General features: G+C 43.0%; 1 protein-coding gene across 1 annotated transcript in view; it reads left to right on the top strand.

Annotated features, from left to right (window-relative positions):
• The window catches only part of SCG2 (secretogranin II), a 57,224-nt gene that overhangs the window by 17,457 nt on the left and 24,157 nt on the right, over positions 1-15,610 (top strand). The gene's annotated exons all lie outside the window — the stretch shown is intronic.

The following is a 15,610-nucleotide window of genomic DNA, read 5'->3' as shown; positions in this document are numbered from 1 at the left end:
TTTTGTATCCCAAACCCATATTTTCCAGTAGAGTTTTCCAGTCTTAAATTCATGCACCTGTTGGGATGATCAGCTTTCTAGTAGTTGAAGATACGCTGTTGTTTGAAGGTTGAGCAATTTAATTGGCTTTTTATAACTTTGCAAGCTGTGAAAAGGATAAAATAGTAGAGAGGAGTCAGCTGGGCTCTGTGCCCTCTGTGTGTTACAAACCATTGCAGTGGAGTGTGTGTGCAGCCAGGTGTGCTAACTCACCACTCAGTGCAGTTTAGACTCTGTAAACTGACTGAACTGGCTTCTTTAGAGAGATTGTCCTCCTTTAACAGAATCCAGAGCTCAGAGAAATTCTGTTTATCTGAGCCCATAACTCTCAGCTAGATGTTTTGTTTCTGTCAAATCATGAAATTACACAAAAATTAGGGAAGTTATCAGACAAATATGCCACAATGATCCAAGCATTGTTGCCTTTCCCTTCAATATGTACATTCCCTTTGATTTCTGGCATGTACAATCAATATTTTCTTTCAGAGGTCCTTCTAATCTTTAAATGTCCTGAATGCTTACTCTGATTTTGTCATTGCTCCCTCCTTCCTCATCAGTTTGTATATTCCTACAGGAGGGACACTGGGGTTTTTTGGAAAGTGGGGGCACTTTGACACAACACAACTTTACTGATTGTCAGCCCACTATTCTGCCTGTGCTTTCCAGTCTGTTAGTAAAAGTGTGACAAACTGGTTCATAGCATCATTTTGCTCCTTTTTATAATTACTTTATCCATCTGTTTTCTCTGTATTGATGTCAAAGTATTTTGTGCATCTCTATTGATGAAAGTATTTTCAGCCTGGAAAAGACAGTGAGAATTGCTGAAGGGCCTTTTAATAGCTCTGAAGATGTCAAATTTAATAGCAAATTAATGACATTGTATGATATGTATATTTTCTCATGGTTTGAAATTAAGTTTTTTAAAGTACAGTGTTTAATTGATTAAGAAATGATTAAGAAATCACTTCAGAGTGTGCTAAGAGGCTCCTTCTGCTCTTTGCCTTTATAAGTGACTTCTACTAACTGAAATCATCAGTAGTTTGATTTTACTCCCTTTTGGAGCCATGCTGTGATTCTCTGACTCTTAAAACTGTCATGTTGGTTGAATTCTGAATTAGATCAAAATAGGAGTACCAAAAAGATTTCTTGGTACAAATAAGGGTATCATAAGCATATCTTTTCAGTCATTTTAAGATGAGCTAGAAGGCTTTTTTCTGCATCATTTCAAGTTGAAGAAAATTCCTTATGGAAGAAAATAATGGACTGGGTAGAGGTACTTATACCAGCCATATCAGTGTGCATCTAAAAAAAAGCATTGCCAAACTGGTGTATCCAGTGTCAGCTTGAGAAGTGTGAAGGAATTAGTCTGGTTTCCTTACCCTAATGCAAAAATCCATTAGAATATGGTGTGCCTGTTGTGCCACCTGCCTCTGTGCTACAAAGATGAATGGAAAGCATGTTAAGTACTCTAAAAGAACTATTGAATTATGTTCATGCTTCAAGAAACTTCTACAGAATCCTGTTGCTTTTGTGTGTAGGAGAGCTCCAGAAAGCAGGCAGGTGAGCCTTAGCTGATGTGACTTTTGCCTGCATACTGAAAAACAGATGGCTTTGAAACATAAACTTGTATTTAAATTTTTTACAACCTTCATTGTGAAAGGGATCACTCAGGTAAGTAATGTAATGGAATTCAGTTCAACTCAGGTCTTTCTCCAAAGGGAAGAGGCCCAAATGAAACCCACTTGTGGGGTCACCTTTAGGTTGCTGTCAGACTGAATGTTCCCATCTTTGTGAACTTGATTTCCACTAACAGAACCCTACACAGGTTAGTACACTGCAGTGCCTAGCTCACCAGAAGATTTCTGTCTCCTGATGTCTTAGTTCCATGATTTTTCTTGGAGCGGGAGGTGCATATATCTTCTTGTGCATATTCACCAATGTCTGGAGCATTACCATTTATATTTGCTGTTGATGTTTCTCTTTCCAATTTGCCCGATTATCCTAGGCAATGCTCAATGTAAAGTTTTCTGAGAAACTGTATGAAGTTATTATCCAAAAAACTATTAGCAAGCTCCTTAAATATTCCCCATCTCATCATCTTTTGCCATTACCTAAACTCTCACCTTGCTGACAAGCTTCCAGCACATGTCCTAGTTTGCAAAATTGCATTTACTAAAATAACCATTAATCATAGTCATGGTCCTAGCCTAGATTCCCTTCCTTGCTCTCACCAGCTGCATGTAACAAAAAACTGCTTGATTTTCATGTGAGCATCTCTGCCTGGAGGATTCTTAGTGTGATCTTGCTGCTCCATGGTTGGGACAGAGCTGCTTCTCTGTCTATTTGCAACACATGAGTTGAGACACCTCTGAACATACCATGGCAGAAGAGACAAACATTAGATGGGGATAAAAGTAATTGTAATAATGTCAAAAGTAATAGAAATGTGACAAATCATTGTGAGTGAGAGGCAAGAGCAGCAGGATCGCACAGATTATTGAATTTTTATAATTTTTGTTTCTTATTGTGAATTTCTGAGTGTTCATTAAAAGGTGTCAATTCTTGCAAATAATTTAAGAAAACTGACATTCAGGTTGCCTCCTATCAGTTTTTGTTTAACAAAGAGCCACTGAATATCTTCAGTACCTTCCCCAGCTGCTCCTGCAACCCACCTGTGCTTTCAGAAACCCCAGTGGGAAACTCAAGGTAAAGTTCACGTTTGATTCTGCATCTGAATTTTCTTTGGACAGAATAATGTACTTACAAAAGAGTGAATAACTATTTTTTCCTTTATTTCACAGTCCTTTCAATAGAGAACATATTTTTATCCTCTGCTTAGCACTGTGCTGCACTGGAATAATGGAGCATGCAGAACCAATATGTGAGGTGTTGGGTGGGGCTGGCTTATAAGGGAAGATGAGAGTGTAAGTGTGAGTGGGGCTTTCAAAGACACCCAGAGATGTTCAGGCCACAGTCCCCTCAAAATAACAAGGCAGTCACAGAGAGAGAACTCCCATCCCTGCCTGTGCATGACGCTCTGTTCCACTGCAAGTGCGTTTGAAGTATTTCTGTCAGCACAGCTCCTGTGAGGGGGATGCTGCTCTCACCCTGCCTGGGATGACTAAACACAAAGGTCTCAGTTCTGCAGCTGATCCGTGTGGTGGGGTTTTCATTAACTTTATCCAGTGTCTTTATGAGCATGGAGTGTGCATCATCCTCCTGCTTCACTGGGTTTCTGGTTTAGAACTCTGAGCTCAGGCCAGGTAACAGTGTCCTGGGGGAGCTGACAGCATTCCTGCTGTGTTCAGTAGTGTGCGTGTTCCTTGGCAGGATCACAGTACAAAGGAAATAGAGCTGTTGATTTGAATGTCTGTTAGCATATTTCAGGGATCTTTTCCCATGAAGGTAGCTGGGCTGGGTTGCAGCAGAGTAGTGAAAGCTTTGTGTTTGGAGCAGAAATAACAGGCTGTGCTGCAAGAGAGTTAATGTTTGCTGTCATGGAAACCTGTTGCCTTGGAACATGATTAATGACAGGCTAAGGGAAAGGAAGAAGCTATTCTTGAAATTAGTGTTCAGCAAACCCTAAGCAAGACCAGCAGTATACAATACTATGAATTTTTGTTATTTCAGATTCTGTTGTCTAGTTCACTTAACCTTGTCTTTTAATTGACTTATGCAACAGCTCTTATAACCACGTTTCTGTGTAAAGAAAATAATTCAAAGCTAATCCTTTGGCTGACTAGAAATAAATAGCATGTTACTTGCACTCCCAGTACACTACAAAACTTGTTCAACTTTTGTGGAAAGGACACACTGAAGACAAACTTGTGGCTGGTCTGGAATGCCCCAGTAGACCAGGGGATAGTAGCAGTTTAGCTGAGGATTTTTGCCTTTTGACTGTAGTTGTAGGTTTCAGAGTAGGAGGTAGGGAACATTTCTGTGGACTTAGCCATTTGGAGAAATCTGGTTACTGCTGTGTATTGGTGTGGTAAGATTGCTATAATGCTGAAAGGAAACGGCGAGGGGAACATACAAAAGGTGTTTTAAAGGTGATGTCACCCTTCTGCCATCTCCTTTTAGAATTCCCACTGAGACTTCTTTCTTCTGGAGTTCCTGCTCCAAACCCAATATGTATCATTACACACTAGATTCTGCAATGGGGAATAGAATGTTTTTTTTTCCTGCAGAGGTAAATTTGTGTGTCTTTTCTAAAAAACAGTGCTGAATGTAGAATCCCTAGTTTGGACAGGGTGACAAATTCATTACAGCTTGCTGTGAATTTCAGCTGCCCTCTGGACCAGGATCTTGCATGAATCAATTACCAGCAGCTCTAAATCTCCCTGCCTTGTGGAGATCACACTTCAGGGCCCTCCTCCATGCTCACAGTGAGAAGTCAGCTTTAGCTGGGCTGAGCCATCAATGGCAAGTCACAGGGGAGCATCTTCACAGAAGTTTCAGGTGAAAGAATATTTTTCCAGAGGGCTTAGGGTGGGGTTCTAGGTGAGTATTATGCTGGATAACAGCTCCGAAGGCACAATCTGACAATGCAGCAAGAAGGAAATATTCTGGGAAAATGAACAAGGAGCTGGCTGGATTTGTAAAGTGACAGCTACACTGGGGTGAAGGAGGGTTTTTTTGTGGTGTTTGTTGTCAAGATGGTCCTTGCTTGTTCTCAGAGGGAAACTGGCTTGGATAATGAGTTCTTGCTTGGCAAAGGCTGACACATGGTTATGTTGGCAATGACAGGAATGTTCTGCTGGCAAAAAGGTACCAGAGAGCAATGAAACATCATAAGTAATTTAAAAATACAACAGTAAAGCATTGATTCATTCTGCTTGGGTTAATACGAGAAAACAATAAATCAAAATTTAGCAAGACAGTTCTGTCTGAATGATGATGAAAACAATTAATTGTCAAAAACGTTATGTCCTAATGTATATTCCAGTATTTATGTTTAAGTCTGGCACAAGAGTGGTAAGCATAAGACCACAAGAAGTCGTTCATCCTTCAGTCCCTGGCAGGATCAGTTGCAATAAATTCTGAGTGATGTTTTTGTAACTTCTTCAAATCAGCCTGTGGTGGACATTCCAAAACATTCCTGAAAAATCTGCCCTGAAACTAAACTCCCCTTCTGAGATGAAATGCTTTTCCTAATGCCAGCTCTTTTATTGCAACATAAACCCAGTACTAGTTGTGATACCAAGCAGAGATAAAGAAAAACCTGCATTCCATTTCCCTGCAGCAGCCCTGTAAGGGCTTCTCTGTTCTGCTGTCCAGCTCCCAGGTAATGCTCAGGAGCAGTGAAGCACAAGGCTGGCTGTGCCTTCAGTATGGGCTGTTGAGTGGTTTTAACCACTTGAACTCAGTGGTGGTGATGAGTAGCTGGTCAGAAAAGGTAAATAGCAACTAAACCAATGAAAAGCAGGAGCATAATTCCTTTCTCCTGTTTTCTCACACTCTTTGCTCAAAACAGCTGAGCATGATGCCTGGATTCAGCAAATACTTTCTACCTTGTTAAAAACATGGTAGGAAACTCAGACTGCTTTAATGGGATACCTATTTTTTAGTTTAAATTGCCCCCTGCCTGGCTGGCTCAGCACTGAGAAAAAGCTGTTTCTTTCCAGGTGTAGGAAAAGGGGAGTTCTTTTCACTGTTATAACTCTGGAGTAATATTTTAAGATAAAATTAATGAGAAATGAAGCTTGTTTGACTTCTAACAGGTTCTGGCTGTGGGTGTGAGGTTCCTACACATAATTTTCCAGCTGGGAAACAACAGAAGAACTTGCCCTTAACAGGCAGGGCTTTTCTGGATGGCAGGAAACATAAAATATGAAATGGGGCATGGTTGGAAGGCAGACAGTGAAGGAAGAAATTTCAGAAGGGATGATTTCTGGCTGACTGGCTTCTCCTGTGGGGTGCTGGAGCACAGCTGGGCACAGCTGCAGCCTGGTGCCTGTGGAGAAGAGGGCTAAGAGCACACATGGACGGCTGGTTTCTGACAATGTGGTGGCCAGGTTAGTCCTGTTCAGGAGGTAAGTGTCCAGACATTGTCCCAGGATGTTTTGGCTGGAGAGGAAATGGGAAATGAGATCCTTTGGGACAGCAGAAGGACTTGAGGGGCTGACAGCCAGACACAAGGGTTTGCTGTTGGTTGGCTTGTCCTGCCATGCATTAACAGGCAGAGAAGCCTGTGTGTCATGTGCAAAGAAGGTTGTCATAATGGCCATGTTGGAGCATCCAGTTCTGTCCTAAAGGGGAAAAATCTGGGACCCTAAATATTTGCAGATTACTTTGGTAAAAAGAAAAACTAACAGAAAAGTAAATGGATTCTTACAGAGAAAGAACCTCCATTTTCCTTCTGTTCCTTAATGGAAATACAAAATTTGTTTATAAATGTACTGATGGTTGTTGAGGGGTTTGTGCCATTTCTTCTAGTAAAGACTTTGTATAGCTACTGAGGGCTGTGTGTGTGTGTGTGAGGCCAAGCAGTATCAGCGTGGCACAAGTCAACAGGAGTGAAAATGCTTACTGCTCCCCTTCTGCTCCAAGGTGATCCTGGCCAGGAGCAGGAGGGAGCTGCCAAGGGCAGCTTCCCCTTGGCACAGGCTGGGGAAGCAGGAAATCTCTTAGGCAGGGAGGGCAGCCAAGAACATTAGAGAAGTGCCCAGTAGCGGCTGGTGGGAGCAGAGGCAGACTGCCCTGCTTCCAGCATCCCTGCAGGAGCAGGGCAAAGAGGGTGAGCCACCCCAGGGGAAGGAGAGGCTTTTGTAAGGGGGAAGATTGAGCAGGAGGCCTTCAGCTGCAGTCTCCATTTGGAGGGGAATACTTTCAGTGGTGTTACCCACAGCTTTCACTCATCCTGCTCTCTGCATCGCTGATGCCCCCATTCTCTTTACCACCTTTTTTTTTTGTAAACCTTTCATGTTTTCTCCAGCCTGGTTTTCCTTCCTTTCCTTTTCCTGATGTATAGTCTTGCATAAACTCTCCAACTCCTGTCTCTTCTTCTCTCTACTCATTTTGAACTGACTTTCCACTGAGGAAAGGCAAGATCCTGTCTCTTCAGGGACAGCAGAGCAGTGGAGCCTGGGACCCGTGTTCTGCTCAGCCCTTAGCTCTTGCTGATGGCACTTCCACACCTTTCTCTTGTCTCCTTTCTGTGTGAGCTTCTGCCAAGAGTGCAAAGTCTGTTGGAAGGCCTTGTTTGAGGAATGACCACATTTCTGGTGTTGTATTTCCCGTTTTTCCCCGCTGAGTACCTGCAGAGCTGGGTCTAGCTCAGGTGGATGTTGTGGTTTGTGATGCTTTGCACAGTGTGTTTCTGCCACTAGATCAGATGACAGCTTGGTGCTTTTCCAAACTGGAATGTTATTTAGGGTCCAAATATGAGATTAAGAGCCATATGGAAAATTGTTAAGACTTCATTGCTAATCAGTTCTAGAAAGATGAGCAAGAAGACTATTTTCACTCAGATTTTAGCATGTTGTCCGGAGTTAACTCAGACACCCAGAGGGCATTTTTGCTGTGAACTTTCCATCTCTACTGCAGATCTATTTGAGAAGACTGATTTGGAATGCAGGTAAACAGAGACCCCACAGAAAAACAAGCAGTTAAATCGAGCCAAGGCTAAGAATACTAACAGAGCCAAAAGGTCAGACAGGAAACGCATTTCACGCAAAATGGCAGCAAGATGGTGTTGATTTTGTTAATTATTTTTAAATAGAAAAGTGTGTTGGACAGAGGCCGGTCTCATGGCAACTCTTGGCCTGTGTGTAACAGTTCTTTCTGCACCTTTACTGTTGTATGTGTTTAGTCTATTATTTCAGTCATCCTTGCCTTTCATACTGTGGCTGTGGCCTGAGCAGGCCTGGGGGAAAGAAGCTCGGGTGTGAGCACAGCCATAGCCCAGCAGCATTTTCCATGTCTGGCACAAACAGGCTCACAGGAGGCTGGGGCTTGATTGTGCTGCCTAAAGCTAGCAGAGAAAATATATATCACAGATGTTAGTAATCCCATGTAAGAGCTAAATCTCAAATTACCCGGCTTGTTCTGCTCTCCATCACTTTGCAGATTTTCTGGTTAAAATGCCATGGTCGAACAGTCTCAAGTAAAAATCTGAGAGTTTTAGCTACATAGAAATAGCCCCTTTCTAGATTACTACTTCTGCTTTTAACTTCTATGGCTCTCAGTCCTCCTTTGTTTCACAAATTCAGGGCTGTGTTCATGTATGATTTTTACATGTCTTCACATTTCTCATGGCCTTAGCAAGGAAAAGAGAACAGAGGGTCTGGAGTTTGGTAGCACTGGACGTGTTGATGCTTCTCTTCCTGTCTGAGCACCCTCATCAGGTGTTATTGGGCATCATCACCGGGGCATTTCAAGGACTGATGAACAGCTGCTTTGGGTTGTGTCAGCATCTCGTGAGACCCTCCCACCTTGCCATGAGCATGGGGGAGGGCCAGGCCAGTGTCACTGCCCTGCCCAGCTCTGCTGAGCAGGGAGGTTCCTGTGGGGTGCACAAGCAGGGCTTACCAGAAGGGCCAGGGCTTGGAGGCTTGTTTTAATTTTGACTGATAAATCAGTGTGCCTGAAGAAGTATGCTTATGGTCTCAAGAGAAAAGTTTACACTTGGAAGGTGCTGTGGATTCATGCTCAGGTAGCAGCAGAGATGACCTCTGGCCAAACCCCTGTGTTTGGGAGGAAGTTCAGGCTGTTATGTTGATACCTTTTTTTATCTTTTTAATGAAACCTCCTTCCTGCCATTTCAGAGGAGAGGAGGCTTTGACGTCATGTGCTGATGAGTCACTGCTGCTAACAGGCCAGCAAGCAGGGATGGAGAGTGCTGTCTGGAGCAGCTGCTCTGTTAATCATTCACAAAAAGCCCCGAGAAAGCTCAAGGGGAATGCTTGTGAATAATTAAATTTCTGTTTTCATTATGAAGACGCAGTTGATTTACCTGGATCTGCTAGAATCCAGGTATTGGGAAGTGAGGGAAGAGGACAATGATCTCATTGATTTGTTGATACACTGTAAATAGCTTTTGGATAGTCATTGGTGTCAGTCAAGCATAGGCGTGATTTAACAATTTCATGTAAAGCTTATGTAATATATTTCTGACCATCATCTATATCTCACCACAACCACTTCAAACATACTTATGTTTTCTAGAAGAGAGTTCTTGGGGAAGCCAGTGCCCTTGATAGGGCAAGACATGGATTTTACTGGAAGGCTGATTTCTGTTTGTATCTCATAGCCTAAGGTTGTGTATTCTCAAAGAAAGCACAGTTGTCCAGGTTTGTTCACGGATAGTTCTTCTGTTCATAAACATCTTCTGGGGGTGATTGGATTGACTGGATCATTTAGAGCTGCTGCTAAATTGGTATAATGACAAGAGATGTTGCACTTGTTGTGATGAGCTTTAAACCTCAACTGCCAAAATGCAATGATCAAAGAATTCATTAGCTCCTGTTTGGGGTGAGTATGACTTCTATTTCAGACAAGGTCAAAACTGGATAAATTCCTAAATAGTGATTTGTTCACTGCTGAACTCTTCCTCTGTAGTTTTACATGTCTTGAACAAGAGCTGCTTCCTTTTACCCAGAGGTAGAATAAAATGGCCAGTTTTCCTCCCAAAGCAATCCCAACCCCTAGGTGGTCAGTTGAAGTTGCCTTGGAACAGAAGGATGATGCTTGGTCCTGCTAAATATTAGGTTTATCTTTGCCTACACGGGTGGAGTGCTGGGCCTGTGGGGAGTGTAGGATTCCTTACAAACCTTGACTTTAATTACCTATACAATGTGATGAGGAAGTTGTTGTTCTGCCTGTCAGACAAATAATGAGAGAGCCCACACAACAAAACCATTTGAGCCTGATGAACCTTTCTGTCTTTGGGCATTGTTTTCATGGACCTGTGAAAGCCCAGGGATATGTAGGCAGAAACTAATTAACTACGGCTGTTGAAAGAGAAACTTTGAAATTATTTTTTTGAAAACTATGTTTTTCATCTTTCAGTACGGTGGCAAATTTACTGTGGATTTGCTTTGTTGAACTGATTTGTGAAAAGTTTAGCTGATCCTATCAGTTCCTCCATACCCACATTAGCCCCAAATTCTACAGCTTCCTATCATCAGCTTCCTTAAAACATGCTTATTCAATGGGCTGAGTTATTCTTGATAGATAAAAAAATCCTGGCAGATGAAACCAGATACCATCACTGTGGAAGAGAGTTGTCCTGGAGCTGCAATAGCTGATGATTTGCCATTTCTGTAATGAGATGATTTCCAGAGCCCACTTCTCAGTCTGCAGATACAATGGCCAGTCTGGCCCCTTTCAGAAGAGCTGGCTTTGCTCCTTGAGCAGGGCCATGCCTTCTGGTGGGTTGGTTATGTAGAAATTTAGGGGTAACAGCAAAGGCCCAGCAGAGATGATACATGAAATCTCATGGAGGGGAGCGGGGGGATTCATTAGAATGGTGAAATCTGGGATGGGATGCCAGCAACAGGCTGACTGTCCTGGGTGGGGAAACCAGAGCCAGAAGGATGGGGAGAGCAGTTCTAGTTATGAGGGTTGTAGCTTCCCACATCATTGCCATGCTCTAGTGAGTGAGGAATGCTGTCAGACCCCCATGGAAGGTGTGATCAGAAGGAAATGAGGTTTGCATTGATTTTGGCAGTGGTAGAACTCCATTTACAGATGTCAGCAGTGAGAGGTTCTGTACATACCCTGTCACAAGCAATTGGAGACCATGAACCAAGTGACTGTGCTCCCCACAGAATCAAAGCCTCAGAGAAAGGGTGTCTGAGGATTGGTGATTTGTAACTTCGGTCCTGTGGCATATCCCTTTTGGACCTTTTCATGTTTGCCTTCTGAGCCTTTGAGATTCCTATGCTCAAATTCCTATTAATTTCAGGCTCTGGAGAGACTTACATATTGAAAGATGTGATTCTAATAAGTAAATGACATTATGAGTATACCTGGCTTTACTAATAACTCCTGTTAGTGTGAGATTTGGATTCTACATCACAAGCCACTGAGCCTAGACAGATATCCCACTCTGTGTTATGGGATAGAGCCCAGTTTGGATATCAGAGCTTAGGGTGCTTATTTGTACAGAAGGGGAAAAGGTGGCAGCAAAGCAAATCGTGTTGCTTGCAGATGGAGCATACATTGTAGGACATGCAATAATAATGAAGGTCTCACGCTAGAACTGCCAGCAAAAACTGAGGAATATTGAAAATAGGGAAAATCAAACAGGAACTTAGGAAGTGTGGGAATAAAACAAAATTGAAAGGAGGAAACCAGTTAGACTCTAAACCAAATATTGTTTCTGAAAATCAATATCTTTTTGTCTCAAATGTTGGTTCTACAGAAGATGCTTTTTTAAAGTTGCTCATTAAAAAGGGTCCTCCTGAAGAGTTATTGTTCCCTGGGAAATCAGATACGTTGTGTAGTCAAATATATTAAAAATAGAGAAGGATTTCTGGTAAGATGTAAATGCAAGGAAGCAAAAGATTCTGAAGAGGTTGTTAAAAGCCACCCAGAGAAAATGGCCATGTGAGGTGTATTGCAACACTGAGAAGCTGTGAGCAACAAGAAATCCTGTGGGACACCAAAGCACCAAAGCCTGGGTCTGCACGTAATCCTGAGCACCTGGGAGCCTCTGAGCTCCCTCCCTGGAGTCCTTGCCTTGTGCATGAGGACAGCTGATGGCCTTTGCTCTGACATTTCTATTACTGGAAGCATTCTCAGTGGGAAGGGCTGGAAGGTTTAAAAACAAGTTTGAATTTTTTCCCTATTCTCCAGACACATTTTTTTCTCTTAATTGCAAAGCTAGTATGGCTTTTGGGTTTTTTTAAAATGACTGATTCAGCCAGCCATTTAATCTTTTGCTCTCTGTACTCAGCAAAAATGTGAGTTTGTCTGGAAAATAATAATTGGAGAAAGGTTAACACAAAGGACCAAAACAAACAGGGATTAAAGGATGGATTCAGGAATTTTTCTCCAGACCCAGTCAACAGTACCCAGAAATTGTCCAGTAGGTTTTGGCATAAATGAGAGTCTAAAGCATAAATCCAAGCCTGAGCTCCATGGCATTGGAGAGTGGGTGTTCCCTTGCTCAGGCACTCTGAGCACAGGCCTGGCTGCTGCCTGCCTTGGTGCTCATTAGTGATCACAGTGGTGTGGAGGAAAAGGCATGGCTGTTTGCTGCTCAAATAATCAGATTTCTTTGCTCACTTCTGGCCTCTCAGTTTGTGCTTGGGAGAGCTCATCAAGGCTCCTTGGACCCCCCCAGGGCTGCAGTCAATGCCTTACTCACACAGCAAAGCATTAGGGAGATCTTGTAATGCCAGAGCTGGTTACATTAGGTGTGTCATCATTAATTATTGACAGAGCACTCAGAGATGGGATTGTGATAGTTCTATTCTTTGTTTCTTTTATAACAAAAAGAACATCTTTAAAAGTTTAAAACTTTACAGAGGTGCCTATTCTCCCGTGCCTGAGGGGATGTGTTTCTTTTCTTCTAAGGTCAGAAATAATTTCCATCTTCCATCCTTGATCAGGCACTGTGGGATTTCCAGAGGGCTCTGCCCCGTGTAAGCCAGCACATCAGATGGCTCCAATGCATCAGCCACGAGCTGTTCTCACAGGTACCAAAGGCAGATGAGTAGCTCAGGCTCTGCTGCAGGGATTACTGCTCCCTGCTGCTCAGGAGACACAAACAGAATCCTCAGGATCTGTCCTGCCTTCAGTCCATGTCCATGAAGGTGGAAATACCTGTTGCACCCCCTGCTCTAGCAGCCTGATCCTGCCCATCACATCCTTCTGGACTTTATGGCAGGATTCTGAGTGTCCCTGTGAAGCTGCTCTGAATTTTGAGGGCGTGGCACCTTGTCTCCTCAGAGAGACAAAGACATGTCCTTCTTTTAGATCCAGCCTGCTGGAAAACAAGGTCAACCTGATTGTTTTGGAACAGATGGCTTCCTTCCATGTAGTGGCATTTCCCTGGCTAAATGGAGCCTGACTAGACATAAAGATCAAATGTAGCTATATGTGGAACTATAAGTATAGCAATGAATTGTAGGGTTATGAGAATTTTGAGCTGCTGAAGAAATGATTTTGTTTTTCCAAAAAATCAGTCAGCACTGACTGATTATTATAGGTAACTAATTTACTTTATCTTCAACAGTCATCCTTTAAAGTGAGTTAAAATAAGAGGTGACAGGTTAGCCCAGTCTCCCATGTGGAAGGTTTTCAGTGAGAGATGCCTGGGAGCAACTGCACGAGGAGAGTTTGATATATTCTGAACCATCTGCCCCACAGAGTGAGGGCTTGTTGAGTTCTGTGGAAATGTGAGCTAAACCAGATCTGATCTGGATATAAAACAGGAGATTGATGAGGAAGCATGGGTTATGAAGCTAGAAAAAGTACAGGTGAATTTATGGCACACAGAAAGACTACCTTACTGTTTCCAAGTAAATGCATGCTGCTGTCAGTTTTGCTTGTTTTTTTCAAAATATAGGGAATAATTGTGCCCCAGATTCTTGTCTGACTGTACTGCAGCATGCCTGTGGGGGGGTACGGAGAGTGCATATCTTATTCATGAATTCGAGAATTACTTGAGATTTCCTGTTTTTTCAAGGTGTCTGTATGCATTTCCTGGTCCTATAGAAGTAATTTAGATAATATTAATTAATTGTTTCTAATACTGTTGTGCAGGAGGGAGCCTTCAGAGGCCCATTCCAGCTCTATTTTCATATTGCTAAAAAAGCAGGCAGCCTCAGCAGTGAAGGTGTAGATGTTTTTAATACACCTGCTGCAGGGTGTTTTACTCCTGTGTGACAGAGTGGCCTTGGTGGCATGGGGAGCTCAGCCTTTCCAAGAGGGGCATTCAGATCTCTCCAGCTTTGTCTCTTCAGCTTTTTCAGAAAAAGCAGCAGAAATGAAATGTGATCACATTGGTGTTCAGAGGCCCTGGCTCAGCTAGGACACTGCTCAGTGAGGGGAAATGCTGCTTCATGACTCACTTCCACTTCTCATCACTGAGTCACTGTCCATCCCTGCTGCTGGAATACCTGAAAGGTTCTGACTGCATTCCTGGACACGTGGAGTCTACCTAACTTCAGTGGACTGGAGGTAGTTCACTCAGAGACAGGGAGCTTGTTGTCCCTTCTGAAACACCATGAACTATAGAGATTTAGCAAGTGTGTTTGAAAGCCTGGCTTAAAAATGTTCAGGTTTCCTTTGGCTGGTAGGTCATAGCTGAACAAGGACTGAAACACAACCACGAGGACTTCAAAGGAGTTCACATCTGAGCTAGAGCTGAGTTTCTCTTTCACAGCTTGAGCAAATTTCCTGAGCAGAAACAAACTCTGACAAGGGTTTTAAAAATCATCAGCCTTGCAAGTCAGGCACCAAGCTCAAGTGCACAGTCAAGAAAGGACCTTGACTGAGTGCCCAGCCATATTTATGTGCCTTTGAGCTGCTGTGTGTGAGCAGGAGGGGGAAAACCATCAGGAACACCTCCACCCTGCCTCTTTGGGAGACCCTCAGCTTTCCTCTTCCTCGGTTTCCTTCTGGCTCTTTGAGCTCTTTTTTTCATCTGCTGGTTCTGCTTCCAGAAATGCTGCTGGCTCCCCACACTTTTGTCTTTCCAGTCAGATTTCCCAGTGCCCAAGGTGACTGCATCCCACAGGTCTCCCTGGTTCAGCTGCAATTCCAGAAGCTGATGTGGTCTTAGGTGTGAGCCTGCTCAGCCTCTCCTCACACAATCCATCCACACATGGCAAGAGATCAAAGTATTTTAAAAGCAAACCCAGTTCATTACAAAATAGAGAATTTTTTGAAACAAACATTTTTGTGTATGTTTAAAGGATTTTTTGTCTTTCTTCACTTAAAAGATTTTTGTTCTTCATCTATATTGAAGTCATCCTGTTTTAAGAAATTTAGATGAAAACTAACTTAACGCACTATACCCCAGCATTCCTATTAAAAATGCTGTCTTGTTTAAATGTCTTTACAAAATGTAGGGAACAAATACCAGCATCAGCATTGAGACTGAAATAAAGCTAGATGCATCATTTATTTCTCAGTAAAGTTAGGCTACCCAGCTCCTCTAATCCATAGGTTTTCATTCTTTTTCTTTTGATTTGGCTGCCTAAGGCACTAATTATGAAGCAAGGTAATATAATGTAATATTCCTTCACACAGGGCTTGTCTTTAGTTTCAGTATTTCCAAAGGAGACCTCCCAGCCTGCTTGGAGCAAATCATTATTTGGAGACCTGCTTTACAGAGACATCTTTTCTGCTCCCAAGTAAAAGTGTTCCTGCTCATGAGAGTTGTTGACCCTCTCCAGATACTTTCATCTATCAACCCAGCTGTTAGTCCAGAACAGCTCTGGGGTTTTTTGCTTTGCTGAGACCTAGTGATCAGTCAAGTGACCAAAGGAGGGTCAGAGCACCTGCAGAGCTGCTGCTGCCTTCCCACCCTGGGGTTGTGTCTGACTCCTGCACTGGCCCCGCAGCGGCAGCCTGGAGCTCGGGCTGAGACCTTCCTTGCCCCAGTGAGGATACATCC

The sequence above is a fragment of the Lonchura striata genome, chromosome 9, assembly GCF_050655825.1.
Source record: "Lonchura striata isolate lonStrDom1 chromosome 9, ASM5065582v1, whole genome shotgun sequence".
Lineage (NCBI taxonomy): Eukaryota > Metazoa > Chordata > Aves > Passeriformes > Estrildidae > Lonchura > Lonchura striata.
The sequence above is the reverse complement of the archived record's forward strand: the minus strand, read 5'-3'. Positions and strand labels throughout refer to the sequence as shown.